General features: G+C 46.0%; 1 long non-coding RNA gene across 1 annotated transcript in view; it reads right to left on the reverse strand.

Annotated features, from left to right (window-relative positions):
* Positions 1-284: 284 nt before the first annotated feature.
* LOC141098731 (uncharacterized) overlaps positions 285-18,567 on the reverse strand; it is a 58,015-nt gene continuing 39,732 nt past the window's right edge. Inside the window, exon 3 of the long non-coding RNA XR_012234338.1 lies at positions 285-1,430. This is a non-coding gene — a long non-coding RNA (uncharacterized lncRNA). The remainder of the gene's footprint in view (positions 1,431-18,567) is intronic.

Below are 18,567 nucleotides of genomic sequence, written 5' to 3' on the forward strand. Positions count from 1 at the left end.
CCAAAATGGCACTTCTTCCCTTCCAAGCTCTCCCATGCACCCAAATAGTGGTTCCCCCTCATATATGGGGTTTCGGTGTACTCAGGACAAATTGCACAACAACTTTTGTGGTCCAATTTCTCCTGTTACCCCTGAGAAAATAAAACATAGCTTAAAAAAATCATTTTTGAGGAAAAAAAAGTGATTTTTTATTTTCACGGCACTGCATTATAAACTTCTGTGAAGCACCTGGGGGTTCAAAGTGCTCACCACACATCTAGATAAGTTCCTTAAGGGGTCTAGTTTCCAAAATGGGGCCACTTGTTGGGGGTTTCCACTGTTTAGGCACATCAGGGTCTCTCCGACAGCAACATGGCGTCTGATCTCAATTCCAGCCAATTCTGTGTTGAAAAAGTCAAATGGCGCTCCTTCCCTTGCGACCTCTGCCGTGCTCCAAAAAGTGGTTTACCCCCACATATTGAGTATCGGTGTATTCAGGAGAAATTGCACAACAAATTTTGTGGTTCATTTTCTCTTTTAACACTTGTAAAAATAGAAAAAATTGGTTCTGAAGTAAATTTTTTGCAAAAAAAAGTTAAATGTTAATTTTTTCCTTCCACATTGCTTTAGTTCCTGTGAAGCACGTAAAGGGTTGCTAAACTTCTTAAATGTGGTTTTGAGCACCTTGAGGGGTCTAGTTTTTAGAATGGTGTCACTTTTGGGTATTTTCTGTCATGTACACCCCTCAAAATGACTTTAACTATGATGTGGTCACTAAAAAAAATGGTTTTGTAAATTTTGTTGTAAAAATGAGAAATTGCTGGTCAACTTTTAATCCTTATAACTTCCTAACAAAAAAAAATTTGTTTCCAAAATTGTGCTGATGTAAAGTAGACATGTGGTAAATGTTATTCATTAAGAAATTTGTGTGACATATCTCTCTGATTTAAGGGCATAACTTTGAAAATTGCAAAATTTTACCAGTAACATGAAGTACAATATGTCATGACAAAACAATCTCAGAATCAGCAGTATCCATTAAAGCGTTCCAGAGTTGTATCCTCATAAAGTGACAGTGGTAAGAATTGTAAAAATTGGCCTGGTCATTAAGCTGCAAAATGGCTCTGTCACTAAGGGGTTAACAGGACTGGACTATGACTACCTCCTGCATGTATTGCTGTGGATATGCTGGTTAGAGTCTTTCTGCTTTTCCTTATATATTAGATGCAGCCATGGAAGCATGTAGAGGCGGGTACGGTTCATCTGTACATGTCACATGTAGCAATTGTTTTTCTTCCCTTCAGGCATGACCTGGCCTTGGTGTAGTGGTTTGAGTGCAGATTGTGTCTCTTTTTTTTCATCAGCAGGAGTTCGGTTTTTAAATACATGTATTTTTTCTTCTTTTTTTCTCTCTTTTTTTCTTGATTTTCGAGTCTTCCTTGAGTTTTTATCTGTGAATCAATAAAAATAATATTTTTAATGAACAAAGATTAACTTATATGACATTCCACTTGGTGTACATTGAACTTTGACATTTGTACCATATGACGTGATCATTGGCGCCAACTTTTTGAATCATGGTTGTATATAATCTGTGACAGCTTTATCTGTTCATATATGTCATCCCCTGAGGAAGAAGTGGTATACACTTTGAAACGCGTTGGGAAATAAACAGTTAATCTTTCTCATAATCTGGATTGGTGAAATTTGTCAGGCAGCCCACTGAAGTCCATGAATTTATTCCCTTAAAATCTGATGTGCAGGATACAGCAGACATTCACATGACTCAGTTGTGGGCTGGGGAGGGATAGCTTTTATATCCGTGTCATATTTACGGGTGTGACAGGCTGGACATGCTGCACATTTCTTTTTGTAGTTCATAGGGAGGTTGTGTATTATATCTGTGTGACTCATCTGTAATGTGGGGGGGCAAGGACTCTGTATACCTGTATAAGGAGGAGGCACAGGCTCCCTGGTTATTGCACACTTCCATAGTGAGGGAGTGGCGCTCTCTCTCTCTCTCTCTGAGCTCTCCTTTATGTGCTCTCATGTTTCTAGCCTTGCGGTGGGGAGGGATAGGCTCAGCGCTCAGCCCTCTGCTCTGTGTGGGGGAGGGATGGTTATTGGTTATGCAAAGCCCTGCACTGGGGGAAGGGAGGACTGGTCCTTGTTCCTGCTAACAATTATTTTCTGCATTTGCTGCTGTTTCTAGATCATTCTGTTTGTTTTCTAGATCTTTCTATTTCTATGATTAAAATCTTATATGAAATCTACAGCAGGATATAATACATCGGAGTGTAATCCAAATCCAAATTTTACAAAACTCGAGAGCTGCAAACCTTCCGGTCCCATGACTAAACATACAAATTTTTTTAAAAGTTCAGCTCTCGAATTTATCTGTGAAAAAGGGGTAATATAGGGATTCGTATTTGCTCACACACAGCAGCGTCTCAGATCCAGCCCCTAGATTTTTTTTTTGCTTGAAAAAGATTCTCAGGAGTTCAAGTTAAAACATTATTTTGTGAGGACACATAAAACACTCTATTTTTCCCAATTAATTGGAATGCTGCCATTTTTTTTAAAATTGGGAATTTTAAAACAGATGTAAAGTAATGCAGACATTTTTTGCAGTTTATATTATGTTACAAATATATTAATATATTTAAAACTTATAAAACTATTAATTTTATGTCAAACATTAGTGTTATTTATTAGTGATGAGTGAGCACTAAAATGCTCGGGTACTCGTTTCTCGAGTCAAGCAAATCGTAATGCTCAGGTGCTCGACCTGAGTAACAAATAAATGAAATTCAATGGGAAATTTGAACTATGCCCATCTGAGGTGGGCACATTTTCTTTTTCATTTTAATACTGTAAAGTTTGAAACTTGGAGGCCCAGTAGGTGGCCCTCAAAATTTATAGAGGGCCAGCAGGTGTTTTGTGGACAGATGAGACAAAGATAGTTTTTTGCTTAAGCTTATCATCTACTGTTTACTGTAAATGGAATGAGGCCTACAAATAAAAGAACACAGTAGTTCCAGTGAAATATGGTGGACGTTGTGGTATGGCGACTGGTTATGTGTTTAATGGGTGGTATGTATCATTTAGGTGGGTGGCCTCTGTGATGGAAACCTGAACTTGTTTGGCTCAACAGATCTGCTGCTGAGGGTTGATAATATGTTGGACAGGCTTCCAGGTGACTCGGAGTAGATGGGTGGGTCCAGTCACCTACACACCCCACTTAATGGGTGTGTTTCAACAAGATGGAGCCTATGTTTGTTGGGACAGGCGGCAGTGCTGGCGAGTCTGAGCCAGAGTGAGGATGCATATGATATACCTCTGGAGAGGATGGCTTGGCAACCGTGAGTGATATTGACCGGGGTCAGCGAGAAGTGTTGGTAGGTTGCCTCTGAGGATAAGAGGTATCCGGGAACCTGTGTGGTCATTGACAGTCAATGGACAGTAATCCATAGTACGTACACAGGGGGCTGCACGTTAGGAAGTTCCTGGAGAGTGGTTTATGCTGTGTTCAAATAACCTGAATGGACTTTTTAACCCTGAATGTCCCGGTATATTCCTCAGCAACCAGCCAAGTGAGTACTCCCCATTTACAACATACAAAGAAATTTTGGTGTTGTTTTGCTGCCTCTGGCCCTGAGTGCCTTGACAGTGTGCAAGGCATAATAAAATGTAAAGACTCCCAAAGTATTTTGGGTCGCAAAAGTATGCTTATGGTGCATGTGCCGGTTCATGCATGTACACTGGCCCCCTCAGTCAGTTGGGCAGTTGGAGAGTTGAGATGTGGGAGGAAACAAAAGTAATTGGGTTGCCATCTCTGTGGATTTTACTGTGTGGGACATTAAGCTGGAGGAAGAGGAGAGGCCACTTGACGAAGCGCTTGCCTTCTACTGGAGCCTTTGCTCTTTCTGACTCTCAACAAGGAGTACCGCTGTACGGCTGGTAAAGAAAGGTAGTCATGTAGTCTGTCCAGTAACAGATGTTATCATCTGTCTTTGGATAGGACAAGAAGATGTTTGTTCAGTAGAGCTTTCAGTACACTAAATTAACAATCAGTATTTATGTTAGTATTTATTTGCTGAGATAGTGTGTCTGGACCACAGTGCCTGCAATACATTATTAGCACAAATGATTTAGATAAGGAAATGTGGCCTCCTGCCTGCACCACACTATTAGCACAAACGAGTTAGGGCCCCATCACACACAGTGAGATAGCCAGTGAAATCGCTAATTTTGTGATGCCACAGCGATCTCGCTGTGTGACACACATAAGCGACCGGCCCCCCCTGCCGGGATCGCTGATCGCGCTTGACCATCCTGGGCCGTTTTTTGATCGTTAGACAGCCCCTCCAGCTATCAGGACCAGCGAGCAAGCTGGTTTCCAATGTAAACAGCGGATAACTAAGAGCCACGCGTTTCCTAGATACCCGCTGTTTACATTGGAAACCAGCATGCAGCGTCGCTGATCGTTGCTCTCCCACTGCCACACGCAGCGATGTGTGCTGGCCAGCGGGAGACCAACAATCAAAAAATGGCCCAGGATGATCCTGCATGATCAGCAATACCCGGCAGGGGGGGCGGTCGCTGATCCGAGTCACACACAGCGATATCGCTGGCGAGATTGCAGTGGCGTCACAAAATCAGCGATCTCGCTGTGTGTGACGGGGCCTTTAGATTAACAAATGTGGCCTCCTGCCTGCACCACAATGTTAGCAGAAACTAGTTAGATTAGGAAGTGTGGCATCCTGCCTGCACCACAATATTAGTACAAATTATTTGAATTAGGAAATGTGGCCTCCTGCCCACCCCACATTATTATCACAAACGATTTAGATTATGAAATGTGACCTGGTGGTTTCACCATAGTATTAGCACAAATGATTTAGATTATGAAATGTGGCCTGGTGCCTGCATCACAGTATTAGCACAATTGATTTAGATTATGAAATGTAGCCTCCTGCCTGCACCACAATGTTAGCACAAACGATTTAAATTAGGAAATGTGGTTTCTTGCCATCATGTCAATACTAGCACAAAAGATTTTAAATAGGAAATGTGACCTCCTGTGTTATGAATGGGTCACCAAGGAGAAAAAAGCAAAACAAGCTAAGTCACAGAAAACCAGAGAAGTTGGTAGCTATGCAGATTGCAGATCCCTGATCTTACCACACAACTAGCAGTAGCCGTGGAGCGTGCCTACGAAGTTCCTAGATGCCTCATCATGGCCGGAGGACTAAATAAGCCTAAAGCAAGAAAGGGGAAAACTAACTGCCCCAGAGCAGACCCCAAAGGAATAGATAGCCCCCACACATGTATTGTCAGTGAAACAAGATGAAGGCACAAACACAGGCAGGAAAATAGGCTGAGCAAATGATGGGGCCCAAACTAACTAGACAGGAAAGGAAAGGAAAGACACTGTCTGCAACCTGCAAAAAACCCTACAAAAATCATGTCCAACACTTCTGATAGCAAAATTAACCCTGATGTCACTAGACTTCTCCCACTATATCAGCACTATTCTGAGACAGAGCAAAAAGAGACCGAACTAGTAAGGGACAAAAAGCAAATTGGCAAAATACTGATAAATAAGAGTGGAAATTCAGCACAGCCCCCAGCAGGGGCTGGCTGACCACACAAAAAAACTTGAACAGACCAACAAAATCAAGTGTGAACATTAGCAGAAAAACTTAGCTTTAGATGACTGGAACAGAGCAGAAAACCAAGAGCTGACAAGCCAGAAGGAATCACCAGCAACTGAATAGGGCGTCGGCTGTCTTAAATCAAATCTGAGAATCCTGAGGTCCAATCGTCATCCTCATTCTCAGGTGGCAGACCTCCACCGATCAAACCAGCCTCACCACCTCCTGTCACCACCAGAGGGAGTCTGGAAGGGGAACTCACAACTGGTGAACCAGAGAATGAACTCACAACACTCCTGTCTACATTGCAATATTAGTACAAATGAGTTAGAATAATAAATGTGGTATCCTGCCTGCACCACACTATTATCACAAACTATTTACCATATATACTTGTGTATAAGCTGAGTTTTTCAGCACTTTTTTTGTGCTGAAAACACCCCCCTTAGCTTACACATGAGTCAATTGTCCCAGAGGGCCGGCAGGGAAGGGGGAGCAGCAGAGTAGCGGGTCACAGAGGCAGGAGACGGTGGCTGTGGGTGTCACTATGCCCGCTGTTAAAGAGAAAGGAATATTCATTTCTCTTATAGTGCACACAGTGACATCCACAGCTGACGGCTTTCAGAAGACATCCAACTCACCCTCCTATGCACCCTCACAGCATCTCGTTGGTTCCGGTGTCAGCAGCTCTTCCTGTGCCTAGCAATCACGTGGCCCCGCTCATTAAGGTAATGAATATGCATGCCTCTCCACTCCCATAGGCGTGAAGTGCAAATTCATTACCTTAATGAGAGGGGCCACGTGATCCCTCAGCAGGAAGAGCTGCTGGCATCGGAACGAGATGCGCAGGAAGGTGAGTAGGATGTTTTTTTTTTTAAATATGAAACATGCATACAACGACAGGGACCGGAGAACCATGAATACAACGACAGGAACTGGAGAGCCATGGATACAATGGCAGGGACTGGAGAGCCATGCATACCAAAACAGGGTCCGGGGAGCCATGCATACAACGACAGGGACCAGAGAGCCATGAATACAATGACAGGGACAGGAGAGACATGCATACAATGGCAGGGACTGGAGAGCAATGCATACCAAAATAGGGACCGGGGAGCCATGCATACGACAGGGATGGGGAGCAATGCATACAACGACAGGGACGGGGGAGCCATGCACACAATGACAGGGACTGGGCAGCTATGCATACAATGACAGGGATCGGTGAGCCATGCAGACAGGGACAGGGAGCCATGCATACCAGGACAGGGATGAGGGGACAATGCATACCTGGCTTATACTTGAGTCAATAAGCTTAGCCAGCTTTTTGTGGCAAAATTAGGTGCCTCAGTTTATACTTGGGTCAGCTTATACTCGATTATATACGGTAGATTAGGAAATGTGGCCTGGTGACTGCACCACAGTATTAGCACAAACAACTTAGATTTTGAAATGTGGTCTGGTGCCTGCCCCACACTATTAGCACAAATGATTTAGATTAGGAAATGTAAAATTCTGCCTGCACCACAGTATTAGTACAAACAAGGTAGATTAAAAAATGTGGCCTCCTGCCTGCACCACACTTTTTAGCAAACAAGTTAGATTAGGAAATATGGCCTCCTGTCTGCACCGCAATACTAGCACAAACAATTTAGATTAGGAAATGGGGTCTCCTGGCAGCACCACACTGTTCGTGCAAATAGGGCAAAAGTTACTGTCACACTTAGCGATGCACCAGCGATCCCGACCAGCGATATGACGCGGTCAGGATCGCTGGTGCAATGTTAAGTGGTCGCTAGTGAGCTGCCACACAGACAGATCTCTCCAGCGACAATGCAGGGGTCGGGGGTCGCTACTTACCTGTCAGACTTGGCGATCCTGACGTCCTCCCGCCCGCGTCCACATGTCGCTCGTCTCCACAGCAGGAAGCCCAGCAGGAAGCTGACGACGAGAAACGGCCCAGCATGTTCTCGCGCGATCAGCGATAACCAGTGGGGGAGCGGTCATAGGTAAGTATCAGACATAGCGATATCGCTAGCAATATCGCTATAACGTCACAAAAACCAGTGACGTTATAGCGATATTGCTAGCGATATCGCTTAGTGTGACAGGCCCTTAAGTTCACATTTGAATATATGTGCACAGCGTATTATCTGCATGCGCAAACGCATGCAAACGCGTACACACACAGAAAGAAGAAGAGACAGATGGAGAAGACGTAGTCGTCGCTACTGGCAACACCCCATCGTTGAAGTGCGAGAGAGCCGTGGAGCCTACCACTCGTTATACACCGAGTTGCGTGCAAACCCTGACGTTTTTCGAGTACATTAGGATGACTTACTGCTACGTGCTCGAGGATCCATCACAGTCAGGACACACAACTAGGTCGAACAATTACTGCTGAGGAACGTCTTTTGGTGACCCTAAGGCATATAATTTTGAAAAATCACCACCTGTCATTAATATTAATGTTATAAAAGCCATGTACTGATTTTTTTTTTCCCATTTTCTGTTCAGCAGATTCCTGGCTACCAGAGAGACCTTATCATCTCTACATTTTCAATTCTACATTGGAGTGTCCACCCTTTCTCGGATTGTTGGAGACACCTGCCGTGCTTTATGTGCCGTTCTGTGTGAGGAATTCCTCCCCCAACCCACAACTGAACTCCGGCTGGAAAATGCTGAAAAATTCCAGGACATTTGTAATTTTCCTAACTGTTCGGGGGCTGTGAACGGCAAACACATTTGGATTAGGAAACCTGCTGGAAGTGGATCCGAGTATTTCAATTACATAAAATATTTTTCAATTGTTCTAATGGAGATTGCAGATGCTGACTGTCGATTTTTCACCGTAGACGTTGGCTCATTTGGATGAGGAAATGACTCACAGACTTTCAAAAACTCTGACATGGGCCAACGTTTGTATGGGAACAATTTCAATTTTCCACAGCCACGACTGTTGTGAGTTCATTTTCTGGTCCACCAGTTGTGAGTTCTCCTGTCAGGCTCCCTCTGGTGGTAACAGGAGGTAGTGAGGCTGATTTAATCAGTAGAGATCTGCCACCTGATAATGAGGATGACGATTGGACCTCAGGAATCTCCGACTGGATTTAAGTCAGCCGACTCCCTATTCTGGTGCTGGTGATTCCTTCTGGCTTGTCAGGTTTTGGTTTTCAGCTCTGTTCCAGTCATCTAAAGCTAAGTTTTTCTCCTAATGCTCACACTTGATTTTGTTGGTCTATTCAGTTTTTTGTGTGGAGCCCCAGCCTGTATTACCTGTATTTGCCAATTTGCTTTTTGTCCCTTATTAGATTGGCCTCTTTTTGCTCTGTCTCAGACTATTTCAGAGTGCTGATATAGTGGGAGAAGTCTAGTTATTTCAGGGTTAATTTTGCTATCAGACGTGTTGGACATTATTTTTGCAGGGTTTTTTGTAGATTGCAGACAGTCTCTTTCCTTTCCTATCCTTTCTAGTTAGTTTGGGCCCCATCGTTTGCTCAGCCTATTTCCCTGCCTGTGTTTGTGCTTTCATCTTGTTTCACCGTCAATACATGTGTGGGGGCTGTCTTTCCTTTGGGGTCTGCTCTGGGGCAGTTAGTTTTCCCCTTTTCTTGCTTCAGGCTTATGTAGTTCTCTGGCTGTGACGAAGCATCTAGGCTCATCGTAGGTACGCTCCACGGCTACTGCTAGTTGTGTGGTTAGGATCAGGGATCTGCAATCTGTATAGCTACCAACCTCTCTGGTTTTCTGTGACTTAGCTTGTTTTGTTTTTTTCTCCTCGGTGACCAATTCATAACAGAATCACCAGCCTTATCGCAGATTCTAGGGTACTCAAAAGCAGGAAAAAGTTGTTTGAAAAAAAAAAGTGTCAGAATTTTTTAAATATAATTTTTCCTCTTTTTCTCTGGGGCCATAGGAGGATTTTGTTTTTCCTAATGGAGATTAAGCAATTGTCTGATCGTGTGGAGCAACTTGCTGCTGAAGTACCGGGAATTTCCACCTACCTCATTCAGTCACATGCTGCTGAACCTAAGATCCCTACTCCTGATGTGTTTTCTGCGGATGGGTCTAAATTTCTGAATTTTAAGAATAATTGTAAATTATTTCTTGCCTTGAAACCTAACTCATCGACGAGATCTGTGCAGCAGGTTAAAATTGTCATCTCCTTGCTGCGCGGCGATCCCCAGGATTGGGCTTTTTCTCTGACACCTGAAAATCCTATTCTGACTAATGTGGATGCATTTTTTCAAGCCTTGGGGTTGTTGTATGATGAACCTAATGCTGTTGATCAAGCTGAGAGAACCCTGTTGGCATTAAACCAGGGTCAGGATTCTGCAGAGTTATACTGTCAAAAATTCCGAAAGTGGGCGGTCCTTACTACATGGAATGATAGTGCATTGGCAGCTCTCTTTCGGAAGGGTTTATCAGAGACCGTAAAAGATGTTATGGTGGGATTTCCTGTTCCCTCTGGTCTGGATGATTCTATGTCATTAGCCATTCAAGTTGATCAGCGTTTACGTGAACGTAAAACTACACGGGAGGCGCTGCCACCTTTTGAATAAACGACTGAACCTATGCAATGTGATGGGGCTTTGTCTAGGGCGTAAAGTCAGGAGTTTAGAAGGCATAATAAGCTGTGTTTTTTCTGTGGAGATGTCTCTCATACTATTTCTGTCTGCCCTAAGCGAGAGAAACGTTTTGCACACAAATTTGCTGTGGGCAGTGTACAACCTAAGTTTCTTTTGGCAATTACACTGATCTGCTCCTTATCCACGTTTTCCTCGAAGGCTTTTGTGGATTCAGGAGCAGCGTTGAATCTGATGGATTTGGACTTTGCTAAATTATGTGGTTTTTCCATGACGCCTCTGCAGATGCCTATTCCTTTGAGGGGTATTGATGCTACTCCTTTGGCGGAGAATAAACCTCAGTTTTTGACTCAGGTGATAATGCGAGTTGCCCCAGACCACCAAGAAAATTGCAAATTTTTGCTGCTGCATAATTTGCATTATACTATTGTTCTGGGTTTTCCTTGGTTGCAAACTCATAATCCAGTTTTGGATTGGAAATCTGGGTCTATGGTGAGTTGGGGTTGTCAGTGTGTTCTTAGTGACGCTCCTGTTTTCTCCACCTCTCCTCAGTCTCATGATATTCCTGAATATCTAGCCGATTTTTCTGGTGTATTTAGTGAGAGCAAGTCTGCGTCTTTTTCTCCTCATAGGAATTATGACTGTGCAATTGATTTGATGCCTGGGTGTAAATTTCCCAAGGGTCGGTTTTTCAACTTACAGTACCCGAACATGATGCTATGCGATCCTATATTAAAGGAGTCGTTGGAGAAGGGTCATACTAGACCATCCTCATCACCTTTAGGTGCTGATTTCTTTTTCGTGGCCAAGAAAGATGGTTCATTAAGACCGTGTATTGATTATCGTTCCCTTAACAGGATGACGGTTAAATATCAGTACCCGTTACCTCTAATGTCTGATTTATTCTCCAGAGTTAAGAGTGCCTGCTGGTTTACTAAGCTTGACCTCAGGGGGGTGTATAATCTTATTCGCATCAAGCACGGGGATGAATGGAAGATGGCGTTTAATACTCCGGAGGGACATTTTGAGTACCTGGTGACGCCTTTTGGGCTCACTAATGCCCCTTCTGTCTTCCAGTCCTTTATGAATGATATTTTCCGATACATTGTGGATAAGTTTTTGATCTTCTATCTGGTTGATATTTTGATCTTTTCTAGTGACAGGGATGTGTCACGGTGGTGGTGACCCGTTCCATGGCCCTGGGCGTCCATGCAAAGGGGTGAATTACATTTATAGGTGAATGATACGTGACGCCACCTCTGGTTTCTGATTAGATTGACCAGCGCTGCAGTGTCGCTTCTGTGGGACAGATGTTGTGGTGCAGCTAAGATGTAGAAGACCTGCACAGGTAGGGCCGTAGTCGCAGGGCAGATGAAAGAGTTGGGAGATGGTGTGCAGTGCAGGATGTAGCTGAGACGTGCGCCAGGCGCAGGAGAAAGATGACAGACACAGTAGTGCAGTTCCTTTATCTGTACTTGGTAGGTTCTGTCCAGGACCCAGAGTACAGATGGAGAAGGAGTTGGTCAGCCTGCAAGCCAATTTGGATTTCTCTCTCTGCAGATAGGTAGTGTGGCCTCCGTTCTAGCGCTTATCTGAGGTACTCGCAGTGCTGTATTGTGAGTTAATTTTCCCCTTCACCGTCGATGTCTGATGAACTCCCTCTTCTGGTGAAGGAAGGTAGTGAGGCTGATTACCAAACACCTGATCTGGTAGATGATGACTGGGTAACAGGAAATTCTGACTGGATATAAGGCAGCCAACGCCCTTCTGAGTCGCTGGTGATTTCTCTGCTGGATTCTTGGAGACCAGTCTGATTCCTGCTTCCCAAGATAAGTTTTTGCTCTGCTATTGAACTTATTAGTTTTGTTTTGTTTTCCTTGTTTTTTGGAGTTCAGCCATCCCCTGTCGGGGGTGTGCTGAGTTCCATTTTTGTCTCTGATCAGTTTGTCTCTTTGCTCTGTCTTCAGAATTTACCTTGAGTGCTGATATAGTCTTTCTGAAGTCCTAGCGACTTCAGGGCCTGTTTTTCCTATCAGACGGTTGGGACATTTTTTGGTAGGGTTTTTTACGGATTGCAGACAGCAGCTTTTCTATCCTGTCCTTTTTAGTTAGCTTGGGCCCCATCGTTTGCTCAACCTATCTTTCTATCTGTGTTAGTGTTTTCATCTTGCTTCACCGTCATTATATGTTGGGGGCTGCCTATTGCTTTGGGGTCTGCTCTGGGGCAGTTTAGATTTCCCCTTTCTTTCTTTAGGCCTACTTAGTTCTCCGCCTGTGATCGAGGGGTCTAGGGCATCGTAGGAACCCCCCACGGCTACTGTTAGTTGTTGTGGATAGGATCAGGGGTCTGCAATCCGATAGCTACCAACCTCTCCGGTTTTCTGGACTTAGCTTGTATTTTTGTTTTTTCCTCCTTCGGTGACTCATTCATAACAGTGCTGAGTTCAATGAAGTTCCCCCTGTTGACTCTCTTTTGGAACTTTCTCACATGGCTGGCAGCCGTAGCCTTTTCCTTCTGGCTCACACACGTCGATGCTGGGGCCTCCGAGCCTCAGTTGGGTACAGAGCATTTACAGCTGCTACTTCCTCCGGATTCTGCTGCAGGAACGTCAGTGTCCCTACAAATTCGGAGACCGGAATCCGGACCATGCGCTCCAGCTATGAGTGAGCCTTAACTCTGCTCATCCTCCAGCTCCCCTTCTCACGTCCACACACTTCCCCTTCCCTGCACAGAATGGCCTAACTTACCTCCTCCCGACCACAGAGAGCAGCTCCTCAGCAGTCATGTTCAGAGGTCTCCCTGCTGGCGTGGAGTGGGAAATTTGTTGTGTGTTGGTTTAACTGCTAGAGAGATCCTTCGTTGCTCCCAAGCATGACATCACACTCCCTAGGAGGAAGGTAATGCCACTGTGGAGACCGTACTCCTGGGGACGCCACAAGTGCACTGATGCCCAGCCACTGCTAGATGATTCTGCTGGTACATTGACGCAGACCACTACGTTCCCCTCACACTCTACACAGCCAGAATCTGAACCTGAGGAAACTCAAGTTCCCCTTCCCGCATACTATACCACCTTACACGGTGACAAAGAGGAAGGTGCAGATGAAAGTGCAGGTTCCTTGAGCTGGTGGAGGGGGCATACTCATGGGCGATGGCACTGGCACAGGGCCCCTCATAGTACGCAAAAGTGTCTCTGCTGGTGGGAGGGCCACCCCCACCCGCCGTCAGACACACTGCCACACACCGCCATACTATTAGAGGGGCCCTGTGCCACTGCCGTCGCCAATGAGTGGGCCCCCCGCTTGCTCAGGATCACAGCACTTGCAAAGTTGAAATACTTACCTCTCCCTGCTCCACCGCCATGACGTCTTCCGCGTTTCCTGACAGTGATAGTCTGATCAGAGAGCGCAGTGACATCACGTCTGTACGCCCTCTGCCTAAACAGCCAAGTGCAGTGAGATGGACGATGGGGACGACGAGGAGTCCAGACTAGTACAGGGATTCCATAGCGAGGAGACTTATTTAATTGTTTTCAATGTTGGGACAGCAATTTTTGGGGAGCACTATACTCTGGAGAATGATATATGGGGCCCACCATACACTGGAGCATTCCAAAGGTGGACATCAGACACTGGAGCAGCATTTACAGGGCACATTATACACTAGAGCATTAGAAATGGGGCCCATTATGTATGGAGCATTATTTGGGCCCATAAAACAGTGGAGCTTCATCCATGGGGACCAACATATACTGTAGCATTATGTGGAGCTCATCATATACTGTTTCAAACATTATATGGGACCAATGATTCTGTATGGAGAAATATATGGGCCTCATTTCTCTGTATAGCGCACTATGCGGTGGCCATAATACTGTATGGAGTAATATACTGTCCGTTTTTGGAGCTATTAAAAATGGATATCAGTCATGAGATGTAAAAAGTTAAGTATTTTTCATTGTACTATGCCGCTATTTCTCTGCGGTATCGGAGCATCATGAGTTGTGGTATGTGTTAAAGGGGTGCTCTTTGGCCCAGGGCACATGAAAACCTGGAGCCAGCCCTACCCCCCCACAAATTTAACCAAATAACCCCCATTTTTCAGTGCGTAACTAGTATTATGAAGCAAATTAAGGTTGAAAAGCTTCAGTAATCAGAATTCATGTTTTTGGCATTCAAAAGGGAACTGTAGGTGTGTTTCCTGTCCTCCACTCCCTGCCGATTTTGCTTCCCCATTGACTTGCATTGGGCTTCGTGTTTCAGTCTGCCTTCGACTTTTCACGATAATCGGCCGATTTCGTTCGACCCGACTTTTGCGAAAGTCGGGTTTCATGAAACCCGACTTGACCAGAAAAAAGGCAAAGTCGCTCATCTCTACTGACCAGAAATCCTAAACCTTCCCGCTCTTTTATGTATTCTAACTCCACCCGCCTCCCAGCACATTTCGTGTTCCAAGCAGGGAGCCACCAAAGGTGCTCTGCTACACTTCAAGCAGGGAGCCGCAATGTGGATTTGCTGAACTACTGTGTTGTGTGGGATGCAGGTGTTGGAGCGTGGTCAGGAGCCTCCAACCTACCTGTATGGTGGGGCACCACACCTCAGGAGGAGGTGCAGTACCTCTGTGGCAACTGAATCCTCAGGGGCGCCACACATATACAATGTGGGGCTGGGCTATATATACCTTGTGGGGCTGGGCTGTATATACCATGTGGGGCTGGGCTACATACACCATATGGTGCTGGGCTGTATATACCATGTGGTGCTGGGCTATATATACTATGTGGGGCTGGGCTGTATATACCATGTGAGGCTGGGCTATATATACCATGTGGTGCTGGGCTGTCTATACCATGTGGTGCTTGGCTGTATATACCATGTGGGGTTGGGCTGTATATACCATGTGCGGCTGGGCTGTATATACCATGTGCGGCTGGGCTGTATATACCATGTAGTGCTGGGCTGTATATACTATGTTGGGCTGGGCTATAAGATGCCAGTACAATTGATCCCTGGGATCCGGCGTGCTGCAGCCTCTCTGTGCCGGCTTTCAGTCTGAAAGCCAGTACAGAGAACTCCCCGTCTGAGGGTGGCAGAATGCAGCTGTCGGGGGAGACACTGCGGACTGCTTTATTATGCGGGCCGACTGCGCCCCCCTGCCGGCTGTGCCCAGGGCACATGCCCTGGCAGCACCCCGTAGATACGCCTCTGTTACCTTCTTTACTACACTGCCCACTTAAACAGGGAACACTTAAACAACAGAATATAACACCAAGTAAATCAAACTTCTGTGAAATCATAGAATCATAGAATCATAGAATCATAGAATCGTAGAGTTGGAAGGGACCTCCTGGGCCATCTGGTCCAACCCCCTGCTCAAAGCAGGATTCGCTAAATCATCCCAGTCAGATGTCTGTCCAGCCTCTGTTTGAAGACTTCCATTGAAGGAGAACTCACCACCTCCCATGGCAGCCTGTTCCACTCATTGATCACTCTAACTGTCAAAAAGTTTTTTCTAATATCTAATCTGTGTCTCCTCCCATTCAGTTTCATCCCATTGCTTCTAGTCTTTCCTTGTGCAAATGAGAATAAAGTTGATCCTTCTACAATGTGACAGCCCTTTAGATATTTGTAGACAGCTATTAAGTCTCCTCTCAGTCTTCTCTTTTGCAAACTAAACATTCCCAAATCCTGCAACCTTTCCTCATAAGACAGGGTTTGCAGACCGGTCACCATTCTGGTCGCTCTTTTTTGAACTTGCTCCAGTTTGTTGATGTCTTTTTTAAAATGTGGTGCCCAAAACTGGACACAAAATCAAACTGTCCACTTAAGGTACTGTCACACTTAGCGATGTACCAGCGATCCCAACCAGCGATATAACGCGGTCAGGATCGCTGGTACATCGCTAAGTGGTCGCTAGTGAGCTGCCACACAGGCAGATCTCGCCAGCGACATCGCAGGGGACAAGGGTCGCTACTTACCTGTCACACTAGGCGATCCTGCGTCATCCCGCCAGGCTCCACACTCGTCTCTCCACAGGAAGCGCCGCAGGAAGCTGACGATGAGAAACGGTCCAGGACGTCACAAGTTATAGCGATATTGCTAGCGATATTGCTTAGTGTGACAGTACCTTTAGGAAGCAACACTGATTGACATTCAATTTCACATGCTGTTGTCCAAATGGAATAGACAACAGATGGAAAGTATTGACAATTATCAAGCACACTCAATAAAGGAGTGGTTCTGCAGATAGGGACCACAGACCACATCTCAGTACCAATGCTTTCTGGCTGATGTTTTGGTCACTTTTGAATGTTGGTTGTGCTTTCACACTCGTGTTAGCATGAGATGGACTCTACAACCCACACAAGTGTCTGAGGTAGTGCCACTCATCCAGGATGGCACATCAATGCGAGCTGTGGCAAGGTTTGCTGTGTCTGTCAGCGTAGTGTCCAGAGGCTGGAGGCACTACCAGGAGACAGGCCAGTACACCAGGAGATGTGGAGGGGGCCGTAGGAGGGCAACAACCCAGCAGCAGGACCGCTACCTCCGCCTTTGTGCAAGGAGGAACAGGAGGAGCACTGCCAGAGCCCTGCAAATTGACCTCCAGCAGGCCACAAATGTGCATGTGTCTGCACAAATGGTTAAAAACTGACTCCATGAGGATGGTCTGAGGGCCCTACATCCACAGATGGGTGTTATGCTTACAGCCCAACACGGTGCAGGATTGGCAAATTCACCACTGGTGCACTGTGCTCTTCACAGATGAAAGCAGGTTCACCCTGAGCACATGTGACAGATGTGACAGAGTCTGGAGAAATAACGTAGAGGAGCAGCATCCAATCCGGGTGAAAAAATGTGTGGTGCCCCTGAGGGTTCAGTCGCCACAGAGGTACTGCACCTCCTCCTGAGGTGTGGTGCCCCACTATTCAGGTAAGGTGGAGACACCTGACCACACTCCAACACCTGCATCCCACACAACATAGTAGTGTAGCAAAGCACCCTTTGGTGGCTCCCTGCTTGGAACACGAAGCATGCTGGGAGGCGGGTGCAGTTTAGTTTGCACTAAAAGAGCGGGAAGAGAATAGGATTTAGTCAGTTAGTCACAGGAGTCTGACTAGGTCAGTCTGTGAGAGAAGATCACCTGAGTAGGATGGATGAAGGAAGTGCTGCAGCCAACCTTAGTGATCTGGGTCCACTGGCACAAGAAGGGAACATTGATAGAAAGCCTGACTTTCCATAAGAAAGAAAGGATTGATACGGAACGTGAGGAGAATAAGAGAACAAGGACCAGGGTTAGAGGAGAGCCCTTCCCAAGTTCTAAGCGCAAGGCCAGGGTCCGGTCCCCGAGGTTGTATGGATACTAATGGTCCTGCAGCAGACACCGGAGGAATAGAAGTAGTGACCACTTTATTCCCACACCAGACTTGGGGGCACAACAGCAACGTGTGTGAGCCGGGACTAGGTAGAAGGAGTCCCCGAAGCAGGCTACAGCTGTCTACCGTACAAGTAGAATTCTTAGGAACATCTGACAGGAGGAACTCCAGTGTAACTCAGTACTGTGAGTACTTCACTAGAAGGCGCTAAGAGGGAGACGTTCAGAAAAGGCACATACTGTATGTTGGCGGAGTGTTGGAAATGAGTACTTCATCTTGCCTAGAAGTTGGCTGAGCTCCTGACCCGGCGGACACGGCATGGATGTGGGCACCTGTTCCACAACAGACTGTAAGTAAAGCTTTGGAACTACATGCCCTGGTGTCCTCCACTTATTCCTGCGCCAACCTGTTCGACACCGCTACATCCCTCCTGCTCCCGACACTACTCCATCTAAGTGTCACCTTACCTACACTGCCCTGGGACTACAGCCCTGCCTGTGGAGGGCTATAACATCATTGCTGCACCACACCATCGGTCCCAGAGGATCTGTCTGCAGCGTCGGTTTAACATCTTCCTTGCCAAACACCACAGGTGGCGTCACGAATCACTTATAAACTTTCACCACCATAAGCACACTGAAACAACCCCTTTTGCAATGGAGCCCCAGGGCCACGGACCGGGTCACTGCTGCCGTGACAACTCTCAGTGGGAAGATCAACCGGCCCGGTACCGAGTACCCCACGGCCCCGGCGAGTGAGGGTGCTCCAACTTGGCGTCACGAACACGATGAGGAAACCCAGTGCCACTGGGTTCTGTGTGCCTACGATTTATTGGACTTAACAGCTTGTAAAAATGTGCAGAATAACCAATTTGATAGACTGTAAAATGAATGCTAAAAATGGCCGCCAGCGCGCAGAAGAAGGGCGTGACAACATGGGTGGTCCTAAGAAAAGACTGCGCACCGTCCTTGG

This window comes from Dendrobates tinctorius, unplaced genomic scaffold (genome assembly GCF_039654945.1).
Source record: "Dendrobates tinctorius isolate UK_male_01 unplaced genomic scaffold, ASM3965494v1 ptg000094l, whole genome shotgun sequence".
In the NCBI taxonomy this organism is placed as follows: Eukaryota; Metazoa; Chordata; class Amphibia; order Anura; family Dendrobatidae; genus Dendrobates; species Dendrobates tinctorius.